At 37.0% G+C, this 22500-nt stretch overlaps 2 protein-coding genes and 1 long non-coding RNA gene across 4 annotated transcripts in view; 1 reads left to right on the top strand and 2 right to left on the bottom strand.

Moving 5' to 3' along the window:
* The window catches only part of LOC115213906 (arginine--tRNA ligase, cytoplasmic), a 242583-nt gene that overhangs the window by 76935 nt on the left and 143148 nt on the right, over positions 1-22500 (bottom strand). The gene's annotated exons all lie outside the window — the stretch shown is intronic.
* Positions 1-22500, bottom strand: part of LOC118764204 — a 24887-nt gene that overhangs the window by 1399 nt on the left and 988 nt on the right. The window contains exon 2 of the long non-coding RNA XR_004999995.1: positions 13359-13368. This is a non-coding gene — a long non-coding RNA (uncharacterized LOC118764204). The remainder of the gene's footprint in view (positions 1-13358; positions 13369-22500) is intronic.
* The window catches only part of LOC115213908, a 61002-nt gene continuing 51412 nt past the window's right edge, over positions 12911-22500 (top strand). Inside the window, exon 1 of one of the 2 annotated variants that reach the window (XM_036504667.1) lies at positions 12911-13253. The gene's annotated coding sequence lies outside the window, so the exon portion shown is untranslated. Of the gene's footprint in view, positions 13270-22500 lie in introns of both variants that reach the window. The other variant, XM_036504668.1, reaches the window with a different exon arrangement.

The raw sequence follows: 22500 nt of genomic DNA, 5'->3' as shown, positions 1-22500 counted from the left end.
TATATACATACACATATGTATCTATATATATATATATATATATATATATATATATATATAATATACATATATATATATATATATATACTACATACACATATGTATCTATATATACACATATATATTACACAACACACACAAATGCACACACATACAAATATGTATACACACAAACATATATATAAAAATATATATATATGCAATCATACATATACACACATGTGAGTATACATATATACATACACACACACACAAATGCACACACATATACATATATGTATACACACAAACATACATACACACACATATGTATATATATATACACACACACACAAATGCACATACATATATGCAAACATACATACACATATATACATATATGCAAACATACATACACATATATACAAACATACATACACATACACACACACACACAACACACACACACACACACATACATACATATACGTATATGTATACACACAAACATATACATATATGCAAACACACACACACAGGAGAAAGAAAGAGAATAGGAAAGAGTGAGTGAGTATGAGCCTGAATTAGCGATAATGGCTTCAAGTAAAGTTATAATTTAAATAATTGGTACTGTGATTGCTTCGGCTTCTGGATAATAAACAACAACAAACTCTAATAAACAAGGTCCTTAGCAGCAGCAGCAGCTGCCACAACAACAACAACAACAACAAACAAAATAAAACATTGGCAATATTTTGATGCTGTTTTTATATATTTATATGTATTTGTTAGGTTGTGGATTCAAATTGAAAAATTATTTAATTTTTGTTAAATCTACACTAAACTGTGTAAAAGACGAAAAAAAAAAAAAATTAAGCTGTGACAAATAGATGTTGAAATGTCGTCCGTGAACTTGTAGCAGAGGAGTAGCAGGCATGGATGGATGGGTTAGCAATGGATCAGAGAATGTTAAGTAGAAGATATAAAAAAAGAGCAGAGAGGAACTAAGTGGTAGTGGAGGAGGAGGAGGGTCCAAAAAGAAGTGATGGAAGAAGTGGGAAAAGAAGTTATAACTGATGAAATTTTTATCACTGGATTTAGATTAACAGTTAATTCTTGATTAATGCCATGTCTCCAACACAGCAAAAGGTCAACACCCCAATTTCTCCACTCCAAGTAGTCCCGTCATAATTATGTGGCTGCTATTCAGAGTCCCCCACCCATCCATCCATGCCTACTACTCCTCTGCTACAGTTCATGGATATTTCAACATCTATTTGTCACAGCTTAATTTTTTTTTTCGTCTTTTACACACAATTTAGTGTAGATTTAACAAAAATTAAATAATTTTTCAATTTGAATCCACAAATGAAAACTGTGTAGTATTTACCCATCCCTCCTCCTGCTACCTATACTGCAGCAGGTCCCTTCTGGTTCCTGGCCAAAAGGATATCCAATCTCCTCTGACTTTGCAGAGTCCTCTTTACCTTCATTTCTCAAAAATAATAACTCCATGAACAATAATTTGCCTTCATTTCTCAACAATAATAACCCTAACCCTTGCAGTGAATGCTACCCACTTTTCATCTAATGCCACACCTTACATATTTAGCAAATCTCTACCAAATCTAACCCAACAAGGAAATTTGGGAGAAAGAAGTGTTGTTGCCCTTAGCATCAGAAAAGCTTTTGATTGCATCTGACATGCAAATCTCCTCCAAAACCACCTGCCTATGGGCTCCATCTGCATATTTCTTGCATTGGTAGCTTCCATTCAGACGTCACTATCATGGTATGTGCTGAGGGAACTTTCACTGTCCCACTTTTATCAACTCCAACATGTCCCAGGGAGTGGTTTTGTCCTCACTCTCTACCTTCTGTACATAAAATACTTACACACCATCATGTCCATCACTCTTACACAGATGACAGATGTAGCACTTCATCCCTCATTATTCGTCTCCAATCAATCATCATCCACCCCACATGCAATCCTATACATCATACACTGAATCTGTACTGTCTCAATGAACAAAGACCTCAAAAGCATCTACCAATGAGGCCACTCTAACCATGGGTCTTTCAACAGCAAAAGTACAAAACAAAATAAAATTCCAGCCCTAATCTTGTCAGGAAAACATCATCACACATCTTAGATTACATGAAGGAAAAGGCCACTCGACTGATAAATATTAAGTCGCTCCGACATACACTTGGGCCTCAGGCCCACAGACATGCTGTTTCCTCTTAGCCTTTTCTGCTGCTTTTACGTCTTTTGCTCCTTACATCTAGCAGATCTCATGTCACTTCTATTCATGCATTCTTGGCTTACATATATCTCTTATTCTTCCAAGTTGTAGCCAAATCCTCAGAGCTCACACTGACCCCAATGCTAAGTCCATCTTCCCAAGATTATCAGCCCACAGGAACATTGTTCTTGCTCATGTCTTTCCTGTAGTTATCAACTTATAACAGTTTAAGTGCGAGGAGCACTAATGCTATAAATTTTAACCCCTTTCAAAGAGCCCATGATGACTATGGCCACTGCCCCTTTCTCCATATGTCATCATTTAACATCCCTTTTCCTTGCTGGCATGGGTTGGATGGTTTGTCAAAAGCTGGCTAGGTAGGGGGTCACCCCAGGCTCCTGTTGTCTGTTTTGGTATGGTTTCTACAGCCTGGATGTCCTTCCCAATGCCAACCACTTTAGAGAGTGTATGGGTGTTTTTTTATGTAGCACAGGCATGGGTGCTTTTTAAAATACAAAAATTTTTTATTTCATTTGCAAGGTAGCTGAGTGTTGGTGTTTGTGTTGTGTATTGTATTTAGTTCTTAATAATAAAACTCCCATTATAAATCTCGTTCATACACACACACACACACACTTATAACATCATCATTTTAGCATCCATTTTTCCATGCTTACATAGGGTGGACAGCATTAATTGAAGCAGATTTTTCAATACCCAGATGCCCTTCCTATCACCAACCATCACTTGTTTTCAAGCAAGGCAATATTCCCTCACTGCCAGACATGTTCACAGAAAAAAAATAAAATAAATGATACAAAATAAATGAATATTATAGGAGGGGTGTCATATTTGATTTTCCTACTTGAAAATTCCATAATAATTGAACACAATTAAGTCAAAAAGAAAAAAAAAATCTAAATTGAAAAAAACAAAATAATTTTTAAAAGCTGCGTATGATAGCCTTGAGTTACTGCAAACATTAAATAAATTTTAGAGGTATACTTGTCTGGCAAGTGATTCGATCTGAGGCTGTATATCAAAAGCAAAACGATTACATGGTTGGTGTTAGGAAGGGCATCCAACCATAAAAACCATAAAAACAGGCAGCAAAGCCTGGCGCAGTCCTCTGGCTTGCCAGCTGCTGCCAAACAATTCAACCCATGCCAGCATGGAAAACAGGCATTAAATAAAAATAATAATAATAATAATCCTTTCTACTATAGGTACAAGGCCAGAAATTTTGGGGGAGGAGACTAGTCGATTACATTGACTGCAGTGTTACACTGGTACTTATTTTATCGACCCCCAAAAGAATGGAAGCCAAAGCTGACCTCAGCGGAATTTGAACTCACAATGTAATGATGGGCTAAATACCACTAAGCATTTCATCGACCATGCCAACAATTCTACCAGCTCACCACCTTAATAATAATAATAGAAGAAGAAGAAGAAGAAGAAGAAGAAGAAGAAGAAGAAGAAGAAGAAGAAGAAGAAGAAGAAGAATAATAATAATAATAATAATGATGATGATGATGATGATAGCCATGCAAAAACACACAGAAGCTGTTAACTTCTCTTTAACATTATTTGGTGTGAATCACATCAGTAACCAGGAGGCAGTAGATATGATGAAAATTTTGACACTAAATAATAACTATTTAAGTGAATTTAAGTCTTTTTGTGTGTGTGTGTTTTCTGAATGACTGATAGGTGTCTTCCACGCTGTAATTGTTTGAAATAAATGCAATTAACTCTGGATACTTGCAATACAGTAATAAACTTGTAAGAGAAAAAAAAAAGATTGAAGATATTTTGGGGGGGGCTTATTCTCTCCATAAAGATAAGGATTTCTGCTTCCAGTGCTACAGGAGATCACACATACACATGTATGCATGCGAATGCATTTGGATTATATTAGGATGCATGCACACACACACACACACGTGTGCAACCACACACATGCACACATAAGGTAAATATACACATACACATGCATAGACAAAGCAGCATTGGTACACCAGGGTAAACTTATACACAGTTCTTGATAATTATTGTATTATATATATGTATATATATATATATATATATATAGAGAGAGAGAGAGAGAGAGAGAGATGCACTTCTACTTCATACACAAGCTCAAAAAAACAAGTCTGTCTCTCTAATCTCACATACAAACATCATACACACACATACTTTTCCATAAATACACACACACACACATATATACATACATACATACTTATACACACACACACATGTACATATATATATATATATATATATATATATATATATTCCCACAAATACTTCTATGATTGCTAAAGTTGACAACAGAGGTGGGTTTTTGTTTAGAAAGCAGTTTTACCCAGCAGCCTGCTTCTAAAGCCTCATAACTCGCATTTTTGGGAGTTTTTTTCTCTCTTTGTTTTACATTTTCTTGTGTTTTATATTATTTTGTTTCAGGCCCAGTTAAATGCTTCCAACAAACCAAAAACAACAACAAAAACATTAGAGAATCTACCATTTGTATCTCTGTCATTCTACTTAGTAACTATCTTCCACTAGTCTATATCTTACACACACACACACTCAACAAACAAGCAAACAAACAAAGAAAGTGTTTATTGCAATTCACGGTTCTTTAAAAGATTCTTAATCAGGAGGAACCAAGAAACAGAAACAAAAACAAATAGCATTGCCGCTGCAAGTTGAATAAAGCAGAAACCAAATCCAGAAGGTAACAAGATACCTGGATACCATGCATGGGTTTCCGCAATGCTGAGTAAGTATTTTAGCTGTTTTGATTGACAAAGCTACCTGTTTAGTTTTTGCACAATATGGTGTCAGTGACTGAGTATTCCACAGTCATATGCACTTTTAACCCTTCTGATACCAACATACCTGAGACTGTCCTTGGTTCTGTGATGCAAACTTCCTGGCTTAACGTGATGTGGATTAAAACCTGCTATCAAAATTTCATATTAATCTAGGCTCCGAATACCACCTTAATAATCCTTTCTGCTAAGGTGCATGGCTCAGTGGTTAGAGTGTCATGCTCACAGTCATGAGGCAGTGAGTTCAATTTTCAGACCGGGCTGTGCTGTGTTCTTGAGCAAGACGCTTTATTCCATGTTGCTCCAGTTCATTCAGCTGTAGAAACGAGTTGTGATGTCATTGGCGCCAAGCTTTATCAGCCTTTGCCTTTCCCTTGGATAACATCAGTGTCATGAAGAAGAGAGGCTGGCATGCATGAGTGACTGCTGGTCTTCCATAAACAACCTTGCCTGGACAGATTTGTGCCTCGGAGGGTAACTTTCTAGGTGTAAACCCATCATCATTCATGTCCGAAAGGGATCTTTACCCTTTACACTATGGGCATAAGGCCTAAAATTTAGGAGAGAGGCAAGTCGATTACATTGACCCCAGTATTCAACTGGTACTTATTTCATCAACCTTGATAGGATGAAAGGCAAAGTTGACCTCAGCTGAATTTGAAGTCAGAAAGTAAAGACAGATGAAATGCTGCTAAGCATTTTGTCTGTCATGCTAACAATTCTGCCAGTTCACGATCTCAAACACCACCTCAAAGCTGAGACTTCCTACGGTCATGACTGACCATGGGATTGCACCTAGAAAGTTACCCTCCCAGGCACAAGTCCAGGCAAAGTTCTTTATGGAAGACCATCAGTCGCCCATGCATACCGGCCTCCTGTCTCCACACCACTTGTGTTATCCAAGGGAAAGGCCAAGGCTGATACAGCTTGGCACCTGTGATGTCGCAACTCATTTCTACAGCTGAGTGAACTGGAGCAACGTGAAATAAAGTGTCTTGCTCAAGAACACAACACGCAGCCCAGTCTGGGATTCGAACTCACAACCTCACGATTGTAAGCTCTAACCACAGAGCCATGTACCTTAACTTAATAATGACAAAGTTATTTAAGTAATCTCTTTATTATTTTCAAACTTAACTGCTGTCAAATGACTGAAACAAGTAAAAGAATATATATATATATATATATACATACATATATACATATATATATATATAAGCTGTATTAAAACTCTCAGCAAAATATAAACAGTAGCAGTGTACGGAATCGTAACATATAATTGCCACCGAAGTGTGGCGTCCTATACAGGACAGTGCTACTGACGTTTATAGCTCAAGGAAGACATCTTTGTTGTTAGCCAGCTGTCTTCCTGGGAATATAAACGTCAGTAGCACTGTCCTGTATAGGATGTCACACCTGGATACATACATATATATATATATATATATATATATATATATTTAGCAGAAGACAGTGAGCTGGCAGAATCCTTATCACGCCAGGTAAAATGCTTAGCAGCATTTTATCTGTCTTTATCTTCTGAGTTTAAATTCCACTGAGGTCAACTTTGCCTTTCATCCTTTTGGGGTTGATAAAATAAATACCAGTTGAGAACTGGAATCGATGTAAGCAACTTACTCCCCTCCCTACAAATTGCTGCCCGGTGCCAAAATTTGAAATAAATATTTAGCAGAAGCCACAGTGTGACTCAAAGTTTGAGAGTTTCATGTGTTGGCACTTTAATAAGTACTGACGCATGAAACTCTCAGACCTTGAGTCCCTCTGTTGCTTCTGCTAAACATTAACAAAAATGTACATGTACTCATAATTTGAGATCTCCACATGGTTCCAGAATCAGTCTCACTGCATGACACCTTGGGCAAGAGTCTTCTACTATAGCCTTGACCCGACCAAAGCCTTGTGAGTGGATTCGTTAGATGGAAACTGAAAGAAACTTGTCATATATACATATATATATTTATGTGTATGTGTCTTTGTGTCTGTGTTTATCCCACCACCACCATCGTTTGACAATTGCTGTTGGCGTGCTTACATCCCAGTAATCTAGCAGTTCAGCAAATGAGACCAATGGAATAAGTACTAGGCTTACAAAGAATAAGTCCTAGGGTCGATTTCTTCGACCTAAACCTTTTAAGATGGTGCTCCAGCAGAGCCACTGTCAAATATATATATATACACATATATATATTCCCCACCAAGGAGGTCCATATTTTTGGAAAGGTGGTGCTCTAACATGGCTGAAACCAGCAAAAGAATATATAAGTGAAATGAATTGGAAAAATTCTCTCCCTTTCCTACTATGATGTCACACTCTACAATGTTAGAAATTCATCTACATAGATATTAACACATAGACACCAGGTGTGTTGTTTGTATTATTAGACTCTAGTATTTAATGTTATCAACGACACATCAATTCCTAAAATTCTAAGGGAGGGACAAGGAACATCGTTCAGGGAGGAGGAGAGGGTGAGGCATTTTTATTTTTTCCTCTTTTCTTTTGTCTGTAGACATCCTAAAAATTGGGTCAAGCCCCACCAGAAGAGCACTCTGTAACAAAAAATAAGCAGAAGCAGCAACATCATCATCATCGGCATCATCATCATCACCATCAACAACAATGGCAGCAAAATACAGAATCTAACAATATTCCTGTCTTCATTTGGTGCCAGATGGAATGACTCACTCAAGTGACCAGCATAGACTTATTAAAATACTGTAACAGTGGTTCTTTAGCCCTTCGTCCCTTTTTCAAATTTGATTGAGTAAAGTAATGATCAAAAGCATTCCAGTCACGACCATCTTGCCTTTTCAGAGGTATCTAGCACTAAATTATCCAAATATGTCATTTTTTTTTTTTTTAAGATTTTTAGCATTTCAGATTACTCTCTCAAGAGTAGAGGGTAAGGGGAAAGACCCTCTTCAGACTATGTGATTGCACCTAGAAAGTTCCCACATCGAGGCTCAAGTCCAGGCAAGGTTGTTTGTAGAAGACCAGCAGTTGCCCATTCATACCAGCCTCCCCTCTCCCAGCTACTTATGTTGTCCAAGGGAAAGACAGAGATCGATGCAGCTTGGCACCGATGACGCTGCAGCTGATTATTTCTACAGCTTAGTGAACTGGAGCAAAGTGTAATAAAGTGTCTTGCTCAAGAACACAACACACAGTCTGGTCCAGGAATCGAACTCACTAACCACTGAGCCATGAGCCTTCACTGAGCCATATGCCTTCCATCAAATGTAATGCTTTAATTTAATCATTAAATTAAAGCATGTTTTAATTTAATCATGCCTTATCTCATAGCTTCAAGATTTCAATGTTGTGATTGTTTTCTTTTAGAACGAAATTCTAAGGCAGATATGGGCAGTTTAAAAACTGAAAGGTTAAACTGTCTTCGGTTTCCAAATTCACTGCTTTTTTTGTATGATCATCAACAAGTGGATATGTGGTAAGTAGTTTGCTTCCCAATCACATGGTTCTGGATCCAGTTCTACTGTGTGGCACCTTGGGTAAGAATCTTTTACTACAGCCTTAGGCTGACCAGAGCCTTGTGAGTGAATTTGGTAGCCAGAAACTGAAAGAAGCCTATTATGTATGTGTGTGTGTGTGTGTATCTGTGTGTGTCTTTGTGTATGCGTTTGTCCCCTACCACTGCTTGACAACAGGGGTCAGTGTGTTTATGTCCCTGTAACTTAGCAGTTTGGCAAAAGAAACCAATAGAACAAGTATCAGGATTTTCAAAAAAAGAAATAAGTACTAGAACTGATTCATTCCAACTGAAATTCTTCAAGGATGTACTCCAGCATGGCCACAGCCTAATGACTGAAACAAGTAAATGATAAAAGATTAAGACAAATTTTAGGGACAGTCCCTCAGAGTTGCTGAAATTGAATCAACAGATCCATGTTTCTCTATCACTTCTATGTTCAATGTTCCACATGTTGGGTCAAGCGGACATCTTTCCACCAGGGCAATGAACTGCAGAGCATGTAATACTGTCTGCCTCTTCTTGTGATGTATAACAGTTTGGAATTGTAACAAAATGAATGATACAAGACGTAAAGTTAGCATTTTCTTAACTAACAAAACTGAAAATTACCAGTAAACACAGCTTCACAAATAATAGCAATGAAGTAAAATTCTATTTCTCACAGATATCAGCATTACAATACAAAAATATAGGCAATACAATTACATAGAAAGCTTGCTCTATCTATCTATCTATCATTTAATATCCATCTTCCATGCTGGATTGTAGAGTTTGGCAAGAGTCAAGCAATGACGTATGTGTGTACACACATACATGTACAGAAGCACAGATACACATGCACACATTGTCTACATCATTATACATGTATGTATATGTATATATATAAAGTTGGAAAAAGTGGACTCAAGAACTAGGAGGCGCGTGGCTTAGTGGTTAGGGTGTCAGCATCATAATCGTAAGATTGTGGTTTTGATTCCTGGACTGGGCGACGCGTTGTGTTCTTAAGCAAAACACTTCATTTCACGTTGCTCCAGTCCACTGCCAAAAATGAGTAACGTTGCAATGGACTGGCGTCCCGTCCAGCTGGGGAACACATACGCCATAGAAACCGGGAAACCAGGCCCATGAGCCTAGCTAGGCTTTAAAGGGGCGCGTTTATTATTTTTTATGAGAGAGAGAGAAACATACATACACACATATATACACATACAACATGCATGCATGCATACATACATGTGCACATATATATAAATATATAACGTCTAACACACTCAACAATATTCATTGTGAAAGAGGTTAAGTAGGAATTTATATACACAAAGGTGGAGGCGAGGGAGGAGGGACAGAAAAACGATAGGTAGACAGAAAGTTAGGCAGATGATTTTAAATATACCCTATTTTAACATGTATAAGGAACCCTTGAATTGAGTAATTTATTAATATCTATACTACTATCAATGTATATAAAACTCCCATATTTTTTAAACATAATTTTTGACAAAAAAGGGTTCCTTACACATGTTAAAATACAGTGTGTGTGTATACACACACACATGCATATATATATATATATATATATATATATACATATATATATATATGCAAATATATATATGCATATATATATATATATATGCATATATATATATGCATATATATATATATATACATGCGTATATATGCACACCCATACACATACCTATATATATGCATAAATAGATAAATGCACAGAAAGGTAGGTGGATGATTATACACACATACATAAGTATATATATATATATATATATATATATATATACACACACACATACATATATGTATATATATATACGTATATATATGTGTGTGTATATATGCGTGTGTGTGTGTATATATATATATATGTGTGTGTGTGTGTATGAGTGTGTGTGTGTGTATATATACATACATATATATATATATATATATATATATATATATATATATATATATATGTACAGAGAGAGAGAGAGAATGAGATATCTATATAGACAGAAACTGAGATATAGAAATACAGAGACATAAAGAGGGGGTTGACAGAAACAAAAATGGGGGGAGGAGTGGAGGTGGATGAGGTAAAAAAAAAATCCGGTGGATCAATTACAGTCTACAGTTACATTGTGGTGAAGACATTACAACAGGTTTTGACGATGGTGGTGGTGGTGGCGGCGGTGACAGAGGTGGTGGATGTGTTGTCGAGGAAACATCGAGGGACGAAAGGTAGGGGGGTGTAAACGCGAAGTATTGTGTGTGTGTGTGTGAGTTCACACAACGCATCTACATATATATATATATATATATAATATCAATGTTTTGTTTTTCACGCATACACTTCTATATACACATGCACATACAGATATATACACAACAATATATATATATCACGCATTTCATATTTCTTATTCGTATGCATAAGGATGTGTGTGCGTACATGTGTATGCACATATATATATATATATATATATATATATGTATGTTATGCTGCAATAAACAGCGTTTACAATTCGTCCACGTGTATTAGGTTACACATAAGAGATGACTAAACTATGTAGTTAATACCTGTTGTGCGTGCGTGTTTGTGTGTATATATGCATGTGTGTATGTACTCATGCATGTATATGTGTGCGTATGTATCTGTGTATGTATATATATATATATATATATATATATATATGCATTATATATATATATAAACATGCATAGTCACATTCATATACATACTCATACATACATAAACATAGCATCACACAGTAAAAACAGCCACCTACCACACTTCATGTCACCCTCATGAGGCCCTCCCTTCATCATCCACCACCATTCCTATATTACTATATGGCCAGTCCGTTTATCTTTCTGTCTATACATACAAATACACACACACACACAATATATATGTATATAGGAAGAGTTTACGAAAAAGTCTCTCTCTCTCTCTCTCTATTTAAAGCAGCAGAAAATTCAACAAAACCTGTTACTCTGAGTTTCACGTTCCCGACGAACGGGAACGTGAAACTCAGAGTAACAGGTTTTTGTTGAATTTTCTGCTGCTTTAAATAAAGCATATTACTCTACCACTGGTATTTGAGTACTCTTTTTTCCACCTTGTTTCACATTTATGTGTTTACTCCGGTGTATATATATATATATATATATACATATGCGCATGTGTGTGTATGTATATATATATATATGTGTGTATGTATATATATATATATATATATATATATATATATATAGACACACACACACATATACACAGATATATATATATCCTCCTACTCCACTTATACTTTCTCTGTCTCGCAACAGGTAAAACAAAAGTGAAAGCCAAAAGGAGAAAGAAAGAGAAGTGGGGAAGAGCGAAAGACAGAACGTGTGGGGTAGAAGCTTGTGGGTAAGGAGCAAAATAAAATTACACACATATACATATATACAATATATATATATATATTATTGTCTTGACAGAATGGTGAAACGTTTTGCTTGGAAAAATAGTTTTAAGTTATTTTGACTGACTGCAAGGTGTTCTCGACAGAGCAATGCATATATACTATCTATTAGTCACCCACCCCTGCTCTCTCCGTGTGTGTGTGTGAACAGACGTACTTAAGTGTGTTCTAAGACTTAGCTTCACTCTTTCACTTTCTTTTACTTCCTCCACCCTCGTCACCATCGTCATTCGGAGAGGAAGAAATATATAGTAGACCGGTTTAAAGAAAACATAAATAGACAGAGACAGAAAGAGTGACACACACATACATACATACATGCATACATGCATACATGCATACATACATACATACATACATACATACGCACACACGCATATATAATCACGCGCGCGCGAAGAATATAAAGAGATATATAATCCAATGATAGATATTGACTAGAAACGACAGAGAAAACACTGCAGAGACATAGGAGAGAGAGAGGGAGCAGAGAGAAAGGAAACCTGAAAGAGAAGAAAGATAGGGACAAAGGAAGACGGAGGGACAGAGACAGAGGAGGATAGAAGGCTACACGGAGAGAGATAGAGAGAGACGAAGAGAAAGAGATACACATGGAGAAGATAAAGAAAAAGATAGAAAAACAGAGGGACAGAGAAAAATAGAGGGAGAGTCATATATAGAAAGGGGGGAAAAAGAGACAGGGGGATGGGACGAGACAGGCAAAGAGAGGATTAGAGAGAGGGAGAGGAAAACGGAAAAGACAGAGACAGAGGGAGAGGTAAAGGGGAAAAGACAAAAGGAAAGAAAACAGAGACAGAGAGGGTGACGATGTAATGAGCGAGCAAGAGAGAGAGAGAAAGTGACGAAGGGAAGACAGAAGGAAAGAAAGCTATAGAAAGTGAAAGAGAGGAAGAAGACTGAGAGAGAGAGAGAGGGAGGGAGAGAGAGCACTGACAAGGCAATACGAAGAAAAACAACATCACAGGATAGATGGATGGTTTACCGTTTACCTTAGTTTGTGATTTACGGCTGGTGGGTTACTTACTGACTGATTCAATGGATCGATCATTTGATCAATGGATGGATTGATGCCCAGATCGAAGGATTGATTGAGAAAGACACAGGAAAACCAAAGAATAGTAATAATAATAATAACAACAATAAAAAAAAAGCAAATACAAAAACAAGAGACTAACAACTTAACAGGTCAGATACAACGAATGTATATTTTTTTTTCCTTTTCTTTTAAACACATGGTCATGTTTATTTTCATGTTGTTATATTGTTGTTATTTAACCCTCGGTCAATTACTCATATCTCTCTATCTATCTCTCTCCCTCTCTCTCTCTCTCTAACTCTCAGACAAATGACATCACCCGAAAACGTTGCATTCTTCGGTCCTTCCACAATCACAGAAACTCCCCGCACCGAACTAAGGCCTGTCCGATTAAACGTAATGATCAAAGACATTCCTGCCATAGCCATCCTGCCCCTAACCTTCTATTCAGACAGTGCATCTAACACAATGTGTACCATCTAACGTTTCTTTTTCCTTTAAAGACAAATAGAATGTGATTTTTGGTTGCTATTTCTAGCAGCTAGATCTGCACGTAAGAGACTATTTTCGTCAGTTTATGTTGTTGATCAGTTCTAAGTCGAACAAACCTTTGCTCAAAAGCGTTCCAGTCATGACTATATCGTTTTTATCCCCCCCCCCAAACACTATGAATCCCAGGCTATATCATCCCGTGTTGATTAATCCTCCCTCGGCCCACCTTGTTAGTATTGTTTAACCCCAGGTCAGACCTGACTGAGTAGACCTCAACAATCGACGATATTCTCGTCTTTTAAATTCAGACATAGTGTATCGACAACTACCTTATCTTATGACACTTACTTTTCTAATAATAGAGGGAGATTTAGTTATTATTTCTCGAAAGTCGATCGACCACGTAGTGGGCTGCCCCGTTGGCCCGCGTCGTTGCTTATTTGAAACTACTGTTGTGTAGCACCAGGTAATCCTGATCGCACAGACCTGCGATGAACGATATACCAACCGTGACCATCACATGCCTTTTTTTTATATATATATATATCAAGCTCTACATCAGTCATAAACAAACGAGATCTTCTAAATGGCGCGCTAGCGAAAATTTACTTTGAAATTCTTACTAGTGCGGCCCGCCTGATGACAAACAATGTCTCGTGCGGCCCATTTCTCGAGAAAGGTTACCCATATCAACTATGCACCATTCAACGCTTATTATTATTATTTTTATTATCATTATTTAAGATGGCATGATGTAATTTGAGGTAGATTGAGCTGCTATTTCTAGCAAAATCGAGCAACAACGTAGTGGCTCCCTCGCACTGCTGTGGGAGGTGGAAGAGAAAGTTCGTGTCCATTGTAAGAAAGGAAGATGAGGGGAAAAAGATATCAGAGCAAGTTTTCTTTTTTTTTCTTTTTTTTTACAGAAGTTATGGGCAACCTGTGGCGCACGGGCCACATGCACACCTAACGTAAAATTGCCTTTTTTTTTCAGTTGTGCAGCTTGTCTGATAATGAGCTATGTCTCATGCGACCTGCATTGGGGGGAAAACGGCGCTGCCTATGCCTGTTCGACATTGTGGGTAATGTGAATGGAATTAAAGAGGGCAAAAGAATAATCGAAGGTGGGGGGGGGGGAGTGAGTGTAAGTGGGAGGAACAAAAGTGAGTTGAGTGACCAAGGGTACGTTGAGTGATTGGGGACAGGAGTTGAGCAGGACCGGAATGGACAAGAGTGAGTGGAGTGAACGAGGGTGAGTATAGTGATCAAGGGCAGATGCAGAGCAATGGGGTAAGTGGAGTGATCATGTGCAAGTGGTGTGAAGAGAGTAGAATGAGCAAACGTGGAGTGATTGAGGGTGGGTGGAGTGGACGAGGGTAAGCAGAGTGATCGAAGGCGAGTGGAGTGATTGAGGGTGAATGATCGAGGGTGAGTAGAGTGATCAAGGATGAGTGGCGAGAACTAAGGTAAGTGAAGTGATTGAGTGTGAATGAATGAGGGTGATGAGTGTGAGGAGAGAGAGAGAGTGTGAGCTGAGTCAAAGAAGTACGAGTGGAGTGAACAAGGATAACTGGACTGGAGGGAACAGATGACAGGAAAAAATGGATTAATGAAGAGATTGTAAAGGAGAAGAGAATGAAAGAAAAGGAGGAGTGAAACTGGTGGGGGTCAGGTAAAAGAATGAAGGAATGAAAGAGAAGGAAGAATCAAATAATGAAAGTTCTGTAATGAATGAAAGAAAAATAATGGAATGGGATGAAACACGAAAAGGTGTAGAAAATTGTAAAAAGTAAACTTAACCCCTTTAAACAAACCCCTGCGACCCCGTTACAGCAAAAAAAAAAAATGCAACAAAACACTGTCAGTGAGTAGGTGAATATGAGAGGCAGAAAGAGAGAGAAGGAAAAAAAATTTGGAAGATGTGAAAGAGAAATAAAAAAGAAAGGGTAGCAAGCTGGTAGAATTGTTAGCATACCGGGCAAAATGCTTAGAAGTATTTCGTCTGCCGCTACGTTCTGAGTTCAAATTCCGCCGAGGTCGACTTTGCCTTTCATCCTTTTGGGGTCGATTAAATAAGTACCAGTTACGCACTGAGGTCGATATAATCGACAATCCATTTGTCTGTCCTTGTTTGTCGCCTCTGTGTGTAGCCCCTTGTGGGCAGTAAAGAAATAGGTATATTGTCTGTCTTCATGTTCTGGGTTCAAAAATTGCTGAGGTCAACTTTGCCTTTCATCAAGTACCAGTGAAACACTGGGGTTGATGTAATTGACTAGTCCCCTCCCATCAAAAGATCTGGCCTTGTGCCTTTAATAGAAAGGAATATTTAAGATTGTCATCATTATCATCAGTTTAATGTCCACTTTTCCATGCTAGCATTGGATAGATTAATTTTGTTGGGGACAAAGTTTCTATGGCTAGATACACTTCTTGTCACCAACCTACAACTGTTTCAAAGCAAGCTACTATTTTCCCCTAATCCTTCAAACAAGGACAGCTCAATGCAGTGTGAATGAAAGAAAAATAATGGAATGGGATAAAACAGAAAAAGGTGCAGAAAATTGCAACAGTAAACCTTAAAAAACACCCCTGCAACTCGTTGCAACAAAAATGCAACAAAATGACTGTCAGTGAATAGGTGAAAATAAGAGGCAGAAAAAGCGGGAAGGAAAAACAAATTTGGAAGATGTGAAGGAGAAATCAGTATGTTTTTGTAGAAGATTGCAAGCTAACAAACAACACCATTTGTATGACGGTGACATTTGTTTACAATTAGCATACAATGTGAAGACAACAAACACACATACATGCATACATACAGGTTTACCATGCATACTAGTTCCACTAAGACAGTCCTGGTTTGAAGGGTCTGTCTGGTTAGCAAATTTGTCCCATTTGATACTAACATGTTCCAGAAATCCCTAGTTAGGGAACAAAGATTTAAATTCTAAGAAAATTAAGAACATAAAAATGCTGAAATTAGCAATGAGTCCCCAGCCTTGCTATGCACAACTTAGACACTAACAAACATACTCATATAATAACTTAGTCAAAGCTAAACACTGTGTTTCTTTACCAGAGGTCCAGCAAGCATAGGATGTACCCACACCAGTGGTTCTCAACCTTCTTACCCTTGTGTAATCCTTAAAATAAATTACATGTCCCAAGGAAGCCCTGCACAAAAAAAAATTATATACCATATATTTCTCATATTTTTTCATTGTAGTTCACATGGTGAATATCATACATACACACACACACATCTATATATATAAAACTCTAGTTGTGTGAGTGTCTGTCCCCTTCGATTTAGATTCCTAACTCCTCCCACATTTTGCGGTGCAGTTTAACCAAATTCGGGTATCTTATAGTCGTGATTCATATCGAGCCCGTCTGACTATTAGCGCGCGTCAACGATGAGTCTACGATTTTAAAAATAATTTAACATCATTTTTTATTCCATTTTAATGCATAAAATGCATCGTGTGTCGATGGCGGCGGAGTTGGCATCCACGCTCACAGCTGCACCTGTTTGCTTCTCCCCCTTCCCTCCCTCGTGAAGCTGTGGAGAAGGGAGTGTAAAGAAATCAACGTCGTAATGTGTTGTGAAGGAAACCAGCGTCCTCATGGCTTGAAGACACCAAAACAAAAATGGCTAAGAAAGCCCGAATTTATAAGGGAAGTAACTCTCTAAAAATGCTTATATAGTTATTTCCCTTACAAACCCGAGTAACGCCGGGCGATACTGCTAGTTATATATATATATATATATATATATATATATATAATAAAAATAAATGCGCCCTTTTAAAGCCTAGCCAGGTTCGTGGGCTCGGTTTCCCAGTTTCTATGGCATATGTGTCCCCCAGCTGGATGGGACCCCAGTCCATCGCAGCGTTACTCATTTTTGCCAGCTGAGTGGACTGGAGCAATGTGAAATGAAGTGTTTTGCTCAAGAACACAATGCGTCGCCCGGTCCAGGAATCGAAACCACAATCTTACGATCATGATGCTGACGCCCTAACCACTAAGCCACGCACCTCCACACACACACACACACACACACACATACACACATATATATATATATATATATATATATATATCCCTAATGGTTGTTATTTTTTTTTTATAACATAATAGGTATTATAATAGGTTATATTTTTTTTTATAACACAATATAGGATGTCTATATTACAATAACCAATAGTATGTTGTGCATGTATAGTAAATACTACAATCATAAAATTAGCATAAGATTATCTCATTCTTTCTCATGGAACTCCAGGGTTCTGGGGAACCCCGGTTGAGAAACGCTTACCTACACTGTAACACAAGTGGGAAGGTATTTTAATTCAAATATATTTTGCTTATGCCTCAATTCCACTTTTTAAAAAATAACTTATTTTTGAGGTTCAGAATATGTTAAGTAAATAAGTAAAAGTTTATAGTTTTCCTACCTTATTTCTTGTGAATAATGAATAAACACCTAAGCATGCTCTAACTCTCTAACAGTTTGAAGTTCAGAATCATATTAAAGAAAAAGGATGTACATCACAAATATATAAATTAGCTTACAAACATTCTTCCTTCAAACACTTTACCTATGTTACATATCTGAAGGTTGTCCTAGCTTAAGAACTAAGGTAGACCTATGACTATATATAAGATATATGTGTGTGTGTGTATATATGTGTATATATATATATATATATATATAATATATATATATATATATATATATAAATATAATGTATGTACGTATATAAAACATGCATATGATGAATATATATTCTTGTCACACACACTGCTCTGTAAAATTATTTAACAGAGAAATCAGTTGTTCTTTTGTCTTCAGAGAATGAAAGGAGAGAACTGGTGACATTCATGCCTTTGACAAAGGTTATTAGCAGGATAAGTCAAATAGTTACAACAGGGAAGTGAACTTGTTTTGCAGACTTGGCAAGCTAGCAGATTACACACATATTATGTGTGTGCATATTATATATATATATATATATATATATTATATATATATATATCTGTAAGAATTAGAGATAGAAACAGAAAGACATGTATATATCTATGTGTGTATGTATGTGTGTGTGAGTGTATAAATATATATGTACACACACACAAACTACATACCAAATATACTCAACATAGAAGTGAGAAGACGATAGTTTAGCTTTTTTTAAGACCGGTACATATTGTTTTAGTCTCTTAAGCTAAACTGGTAAGTTACACGGACAGAAACAAAACATTGTTGTCAAACGGTGGTGGCAGCGGTGGCACACACACACACACACACATATGCTCACACCCACACGTGATGGGTTTCTTTTAGATTCCATCTACTAAACCCACTGACAAGGCTTTGGCTGGCCTGGAGCTATAGTAGAAGACACTTATCCAAGGTGCTTTGCAGTGGAACTGAACCTGGAACCATATAGTGGGAAGCAAACTTCTACCACTGACACTACACACACACACACACGTATATATGTGTGTGTGTGTGTGTATAATATGAGTACCCATGTAATTCCTTTACTGCAACAAACTTGTTCTGGCCCCTTCTTTGATACTTCAACCTCTCTTCTCTTAGCATAAAGCTGTCTCCTTCTCTACTGTAACCTCACTAAGTTGAAGGGGAACCTAGTCTTGTGAGTTGCATGCCAATTTCATTAATGCTGTTGTCACAAAAAAAGATATCCAGGCATAGAAAACATGACAAAGCAGACACTGGAGTACAATACAGTCCTCAGATCCAGCATGGACATCAAAACATGATGAAAATTGTGATTATGGAATGAAGTTATACAAATCCAATCATATTTATCAAAAATGGAGGAGATAAGATGTTAAAAAGTTGTAAGAAGTTTATTCATGCATACAACTGTTTCATACATAGATATTCATATTTGAATTTGGAAATTATCATAGTACTCATCAGTACAGAGAAAAAATACTAGTAACTTTAAAAAAAGCAGAGAAGCTGGATTTATGAGTTTCATATTTATCTGTTCCTTTCTATGTATAATAGTGATGGGAGTCATGTTAATTATTAAACCACAACTTCTTACAACTTTTTAACATCTTATCGCCTCCATTTTTGACAAATATGATTGGATTTGTAGAACTTCATTTCATAAATTAATCATACACTTAATATTCTAATACTACTTTTCATATCAAAAAGTATGAAGAATCAACGTCAGAAATCTTTTGGGAAACCACTCCAATTAAGGGATGAATCTACATTCAACCTTTTATACACATATATGTGTGCATATGTATGTATGTATGTGTACACATATATATATATATGTATTATAACATTCTAACTTATATATATATATATAGTCCACTCAGTAAGGTAGTTGGTGTTAGGAAAGGCATCCAACCATAAAGCCTCTGCCAAAACAGACAGTAAAGTCTGGTGCAGTCCTCTGGCCTGCCAGCTCCTGTCAACTATCCAACCTATGCCAGCACGGAAAATGGATGTTAAATAATGATAATGATAATACACAAACACACAAAGGTGAAACTTTATTCTTTGATTATGAGGTTTCAGTTGTTTGATCAACTAAATTACCTACTCCTCGTGTAACACATAAGTGGCCGAGTATTCCACAAACATGTGTACCCTTAACTTAAATTCTCAGGCAGAATCAGTGTAACAGTGTGTAACAAAGTTGTACTTTTAAATTATGAGTACACTGCACCTGATGAACTTCTATACAATTTTCATCTACCAGGCTAACCCACGGTAATAGAAAATAACATTTGTCAAAGGTGCTATGGTGTAGGACTGAACCAGAGACACCATGATTGCAAAGTAAATTTTTCACCCATTCAGCTATACTGCACTTACACACACACACACAAACACACACACACACGAAAACACATACACCCATGTGTGTCCATCTGCATCCACATTTATGTTTATACTGGTTTGTTAAAACCAGTGTTGTGCTTAAGTCATATTCCATTATGTCCTATCATTTAGCAGTTCATCAAACACAGATCAATAAAATAAGTGATCAACTATAAACCCTTGAAGGCGGTACCCCTAGCATGGCCACATCCCAATGACTGAAGCCAATAAGAAAACAAAAATGGGGAGGGGTCCTTGACAAAAACAATATCCAAAGACCCAGTTTTCAGTGATGGCACCAACAATGTTTGATAGGTGAAGGCATGGTACAAGCACAAATGTGGCCATGTGGTAAGAAGTTTGCTTCCCAACCACATGGTTTCAAGTTTAGTCCCTCTACATGGTACCATGGACAAGTGGCTTCTTCCATAGTCCCAGGCCAACCAAAGTCTTGTGAATGGATTTGGTAGGTGGAAACTGAAAGAAGCTTGTCATATATGTATGTATACACATGTGTGTGCACATATGTTACTATCTCCTTGTGATAGCTGTAATGTCACCATCATGCAAGTGGTGTCCTTCAATTCCAATCTTCTGTGAAAATACACCTTGTCATGGGCAAATATTATCTTACTTAAAAACAGGTGGAGGTTAGCAACATGAAGGGCATCCAGCTGTAGAAAATCTGCCTCAACAAATTCCATCTGACTCATGCAAGCATGGAAAAGTGGACATTAAAATAATGCTATTGATGATAATCTAATATGTTGCAACATGTTAAATTTGCAAGAATTTGGGCTAATATCTACATGGCAATATTCTACAGCAGATGAAATTCTATTTTCAGTTAAGTGAAATTCTATTTTCCACCAAGATTGATCAAATAAGTACCAGTTGAACAGAGATCAATGTAATGGACTTAAATCTCCCTCAAGCTTGCTGGCCTTGAGCCAAATTTAGAAATCATTATTAGGAATTGTATTTAAAAAATTGTTAAAACATTTTGTGTATTGTAGAAGTAAAACTTACTGCACATAAATTTTAACAACAAAATCTTTCATGGACCCCCAAAGGTCATAAGGACCCCAGTTGAGAACCACTGGCTGAGTGAGTCAAAACAAACACTGTAAGACATTTTGTTCAATGCTCTAACAATGATACCAATTCAACTGCAGCAACACAAAATGTCTTGTACAAAAGACCCGATATACAAACAACCCAGTTTGGCAATTGAACCTGAAATGTGATAATTCTGAGTCCAAGAGATTAACCACGAGGTCACTTGCCTTCCAAAATGCTAATAATACATAACCGCAAAGACGGACAGGACAGAGGGGGAGGAGTAGTTCATGACCTCACTCTAGCTATGAGGATACCCTAATAATCAAGTAGATAAGTACTATTAGAGTCAGCAAGGAGGAAGGAGTGTGAAGTGAGCCACCTCACACTTCTCTCAGCCCTCAGACAGTTAAGTGGGGTGTGGACAGAGGGAGTGCGGTAGAAAAAAGAAAGAACTTTTAGATCTAAGATAAGGACAGAGAAAGTACCTAGAGAAGTACTAGAGAATAAGGAAGTCAGAGTTTGAGAAAAGCCTGTTTCAATAAAGGGATGGTGTGAAGTCCTTCAGTTTAAGCATTTCCTCATATAAATATCTACATGTGGCTGAATGGTTAAGAAGCTCACTTCCCAACTACATAGTTTCAAATTCAATGCCACTGCACAACATCTTGGGCACTGGGCATGTGTCGTCTATTATAGTTCCAGGCCAAGCAAAGCTTTGTGAGTGAATTTAGAAGATGGAAATTGAAAGAAGGCTATTGTGTGTGTGTGTGTCAAAAGTGACAGCATATTAAAATACCTTTAAAGCTGAAAATTATAAACAATTTATAAACAAGGGCAAAAGAAAAAATATTTTTATGCCAATATGCTGAGAATAGACTTTAAATCATCAATCCCCACATTACAATATACAATCTATATTAGCATAGAAATATTTTTTCTTTTGTCCTTGTTTATAAATTATA

The sequence above is a fragment of the Octopus sinensis genome, linkage group LG7 (assembly GCF_006345805.1).
Source record: "Octopus sinensis linkage group LG7, ASM634580v1, whole genome shotgun sequence".
Classification (NCBI taxonomy): domain Eukaryota; kingdom Metazoa; phylum Mollusca; class Cephalopoda; order Octopoda; family Octopodidae; genus Octopus; species Octopus sinensis.
This window is presented reverse-complemented; position numbering and strand designations above follow the sequence as displayed.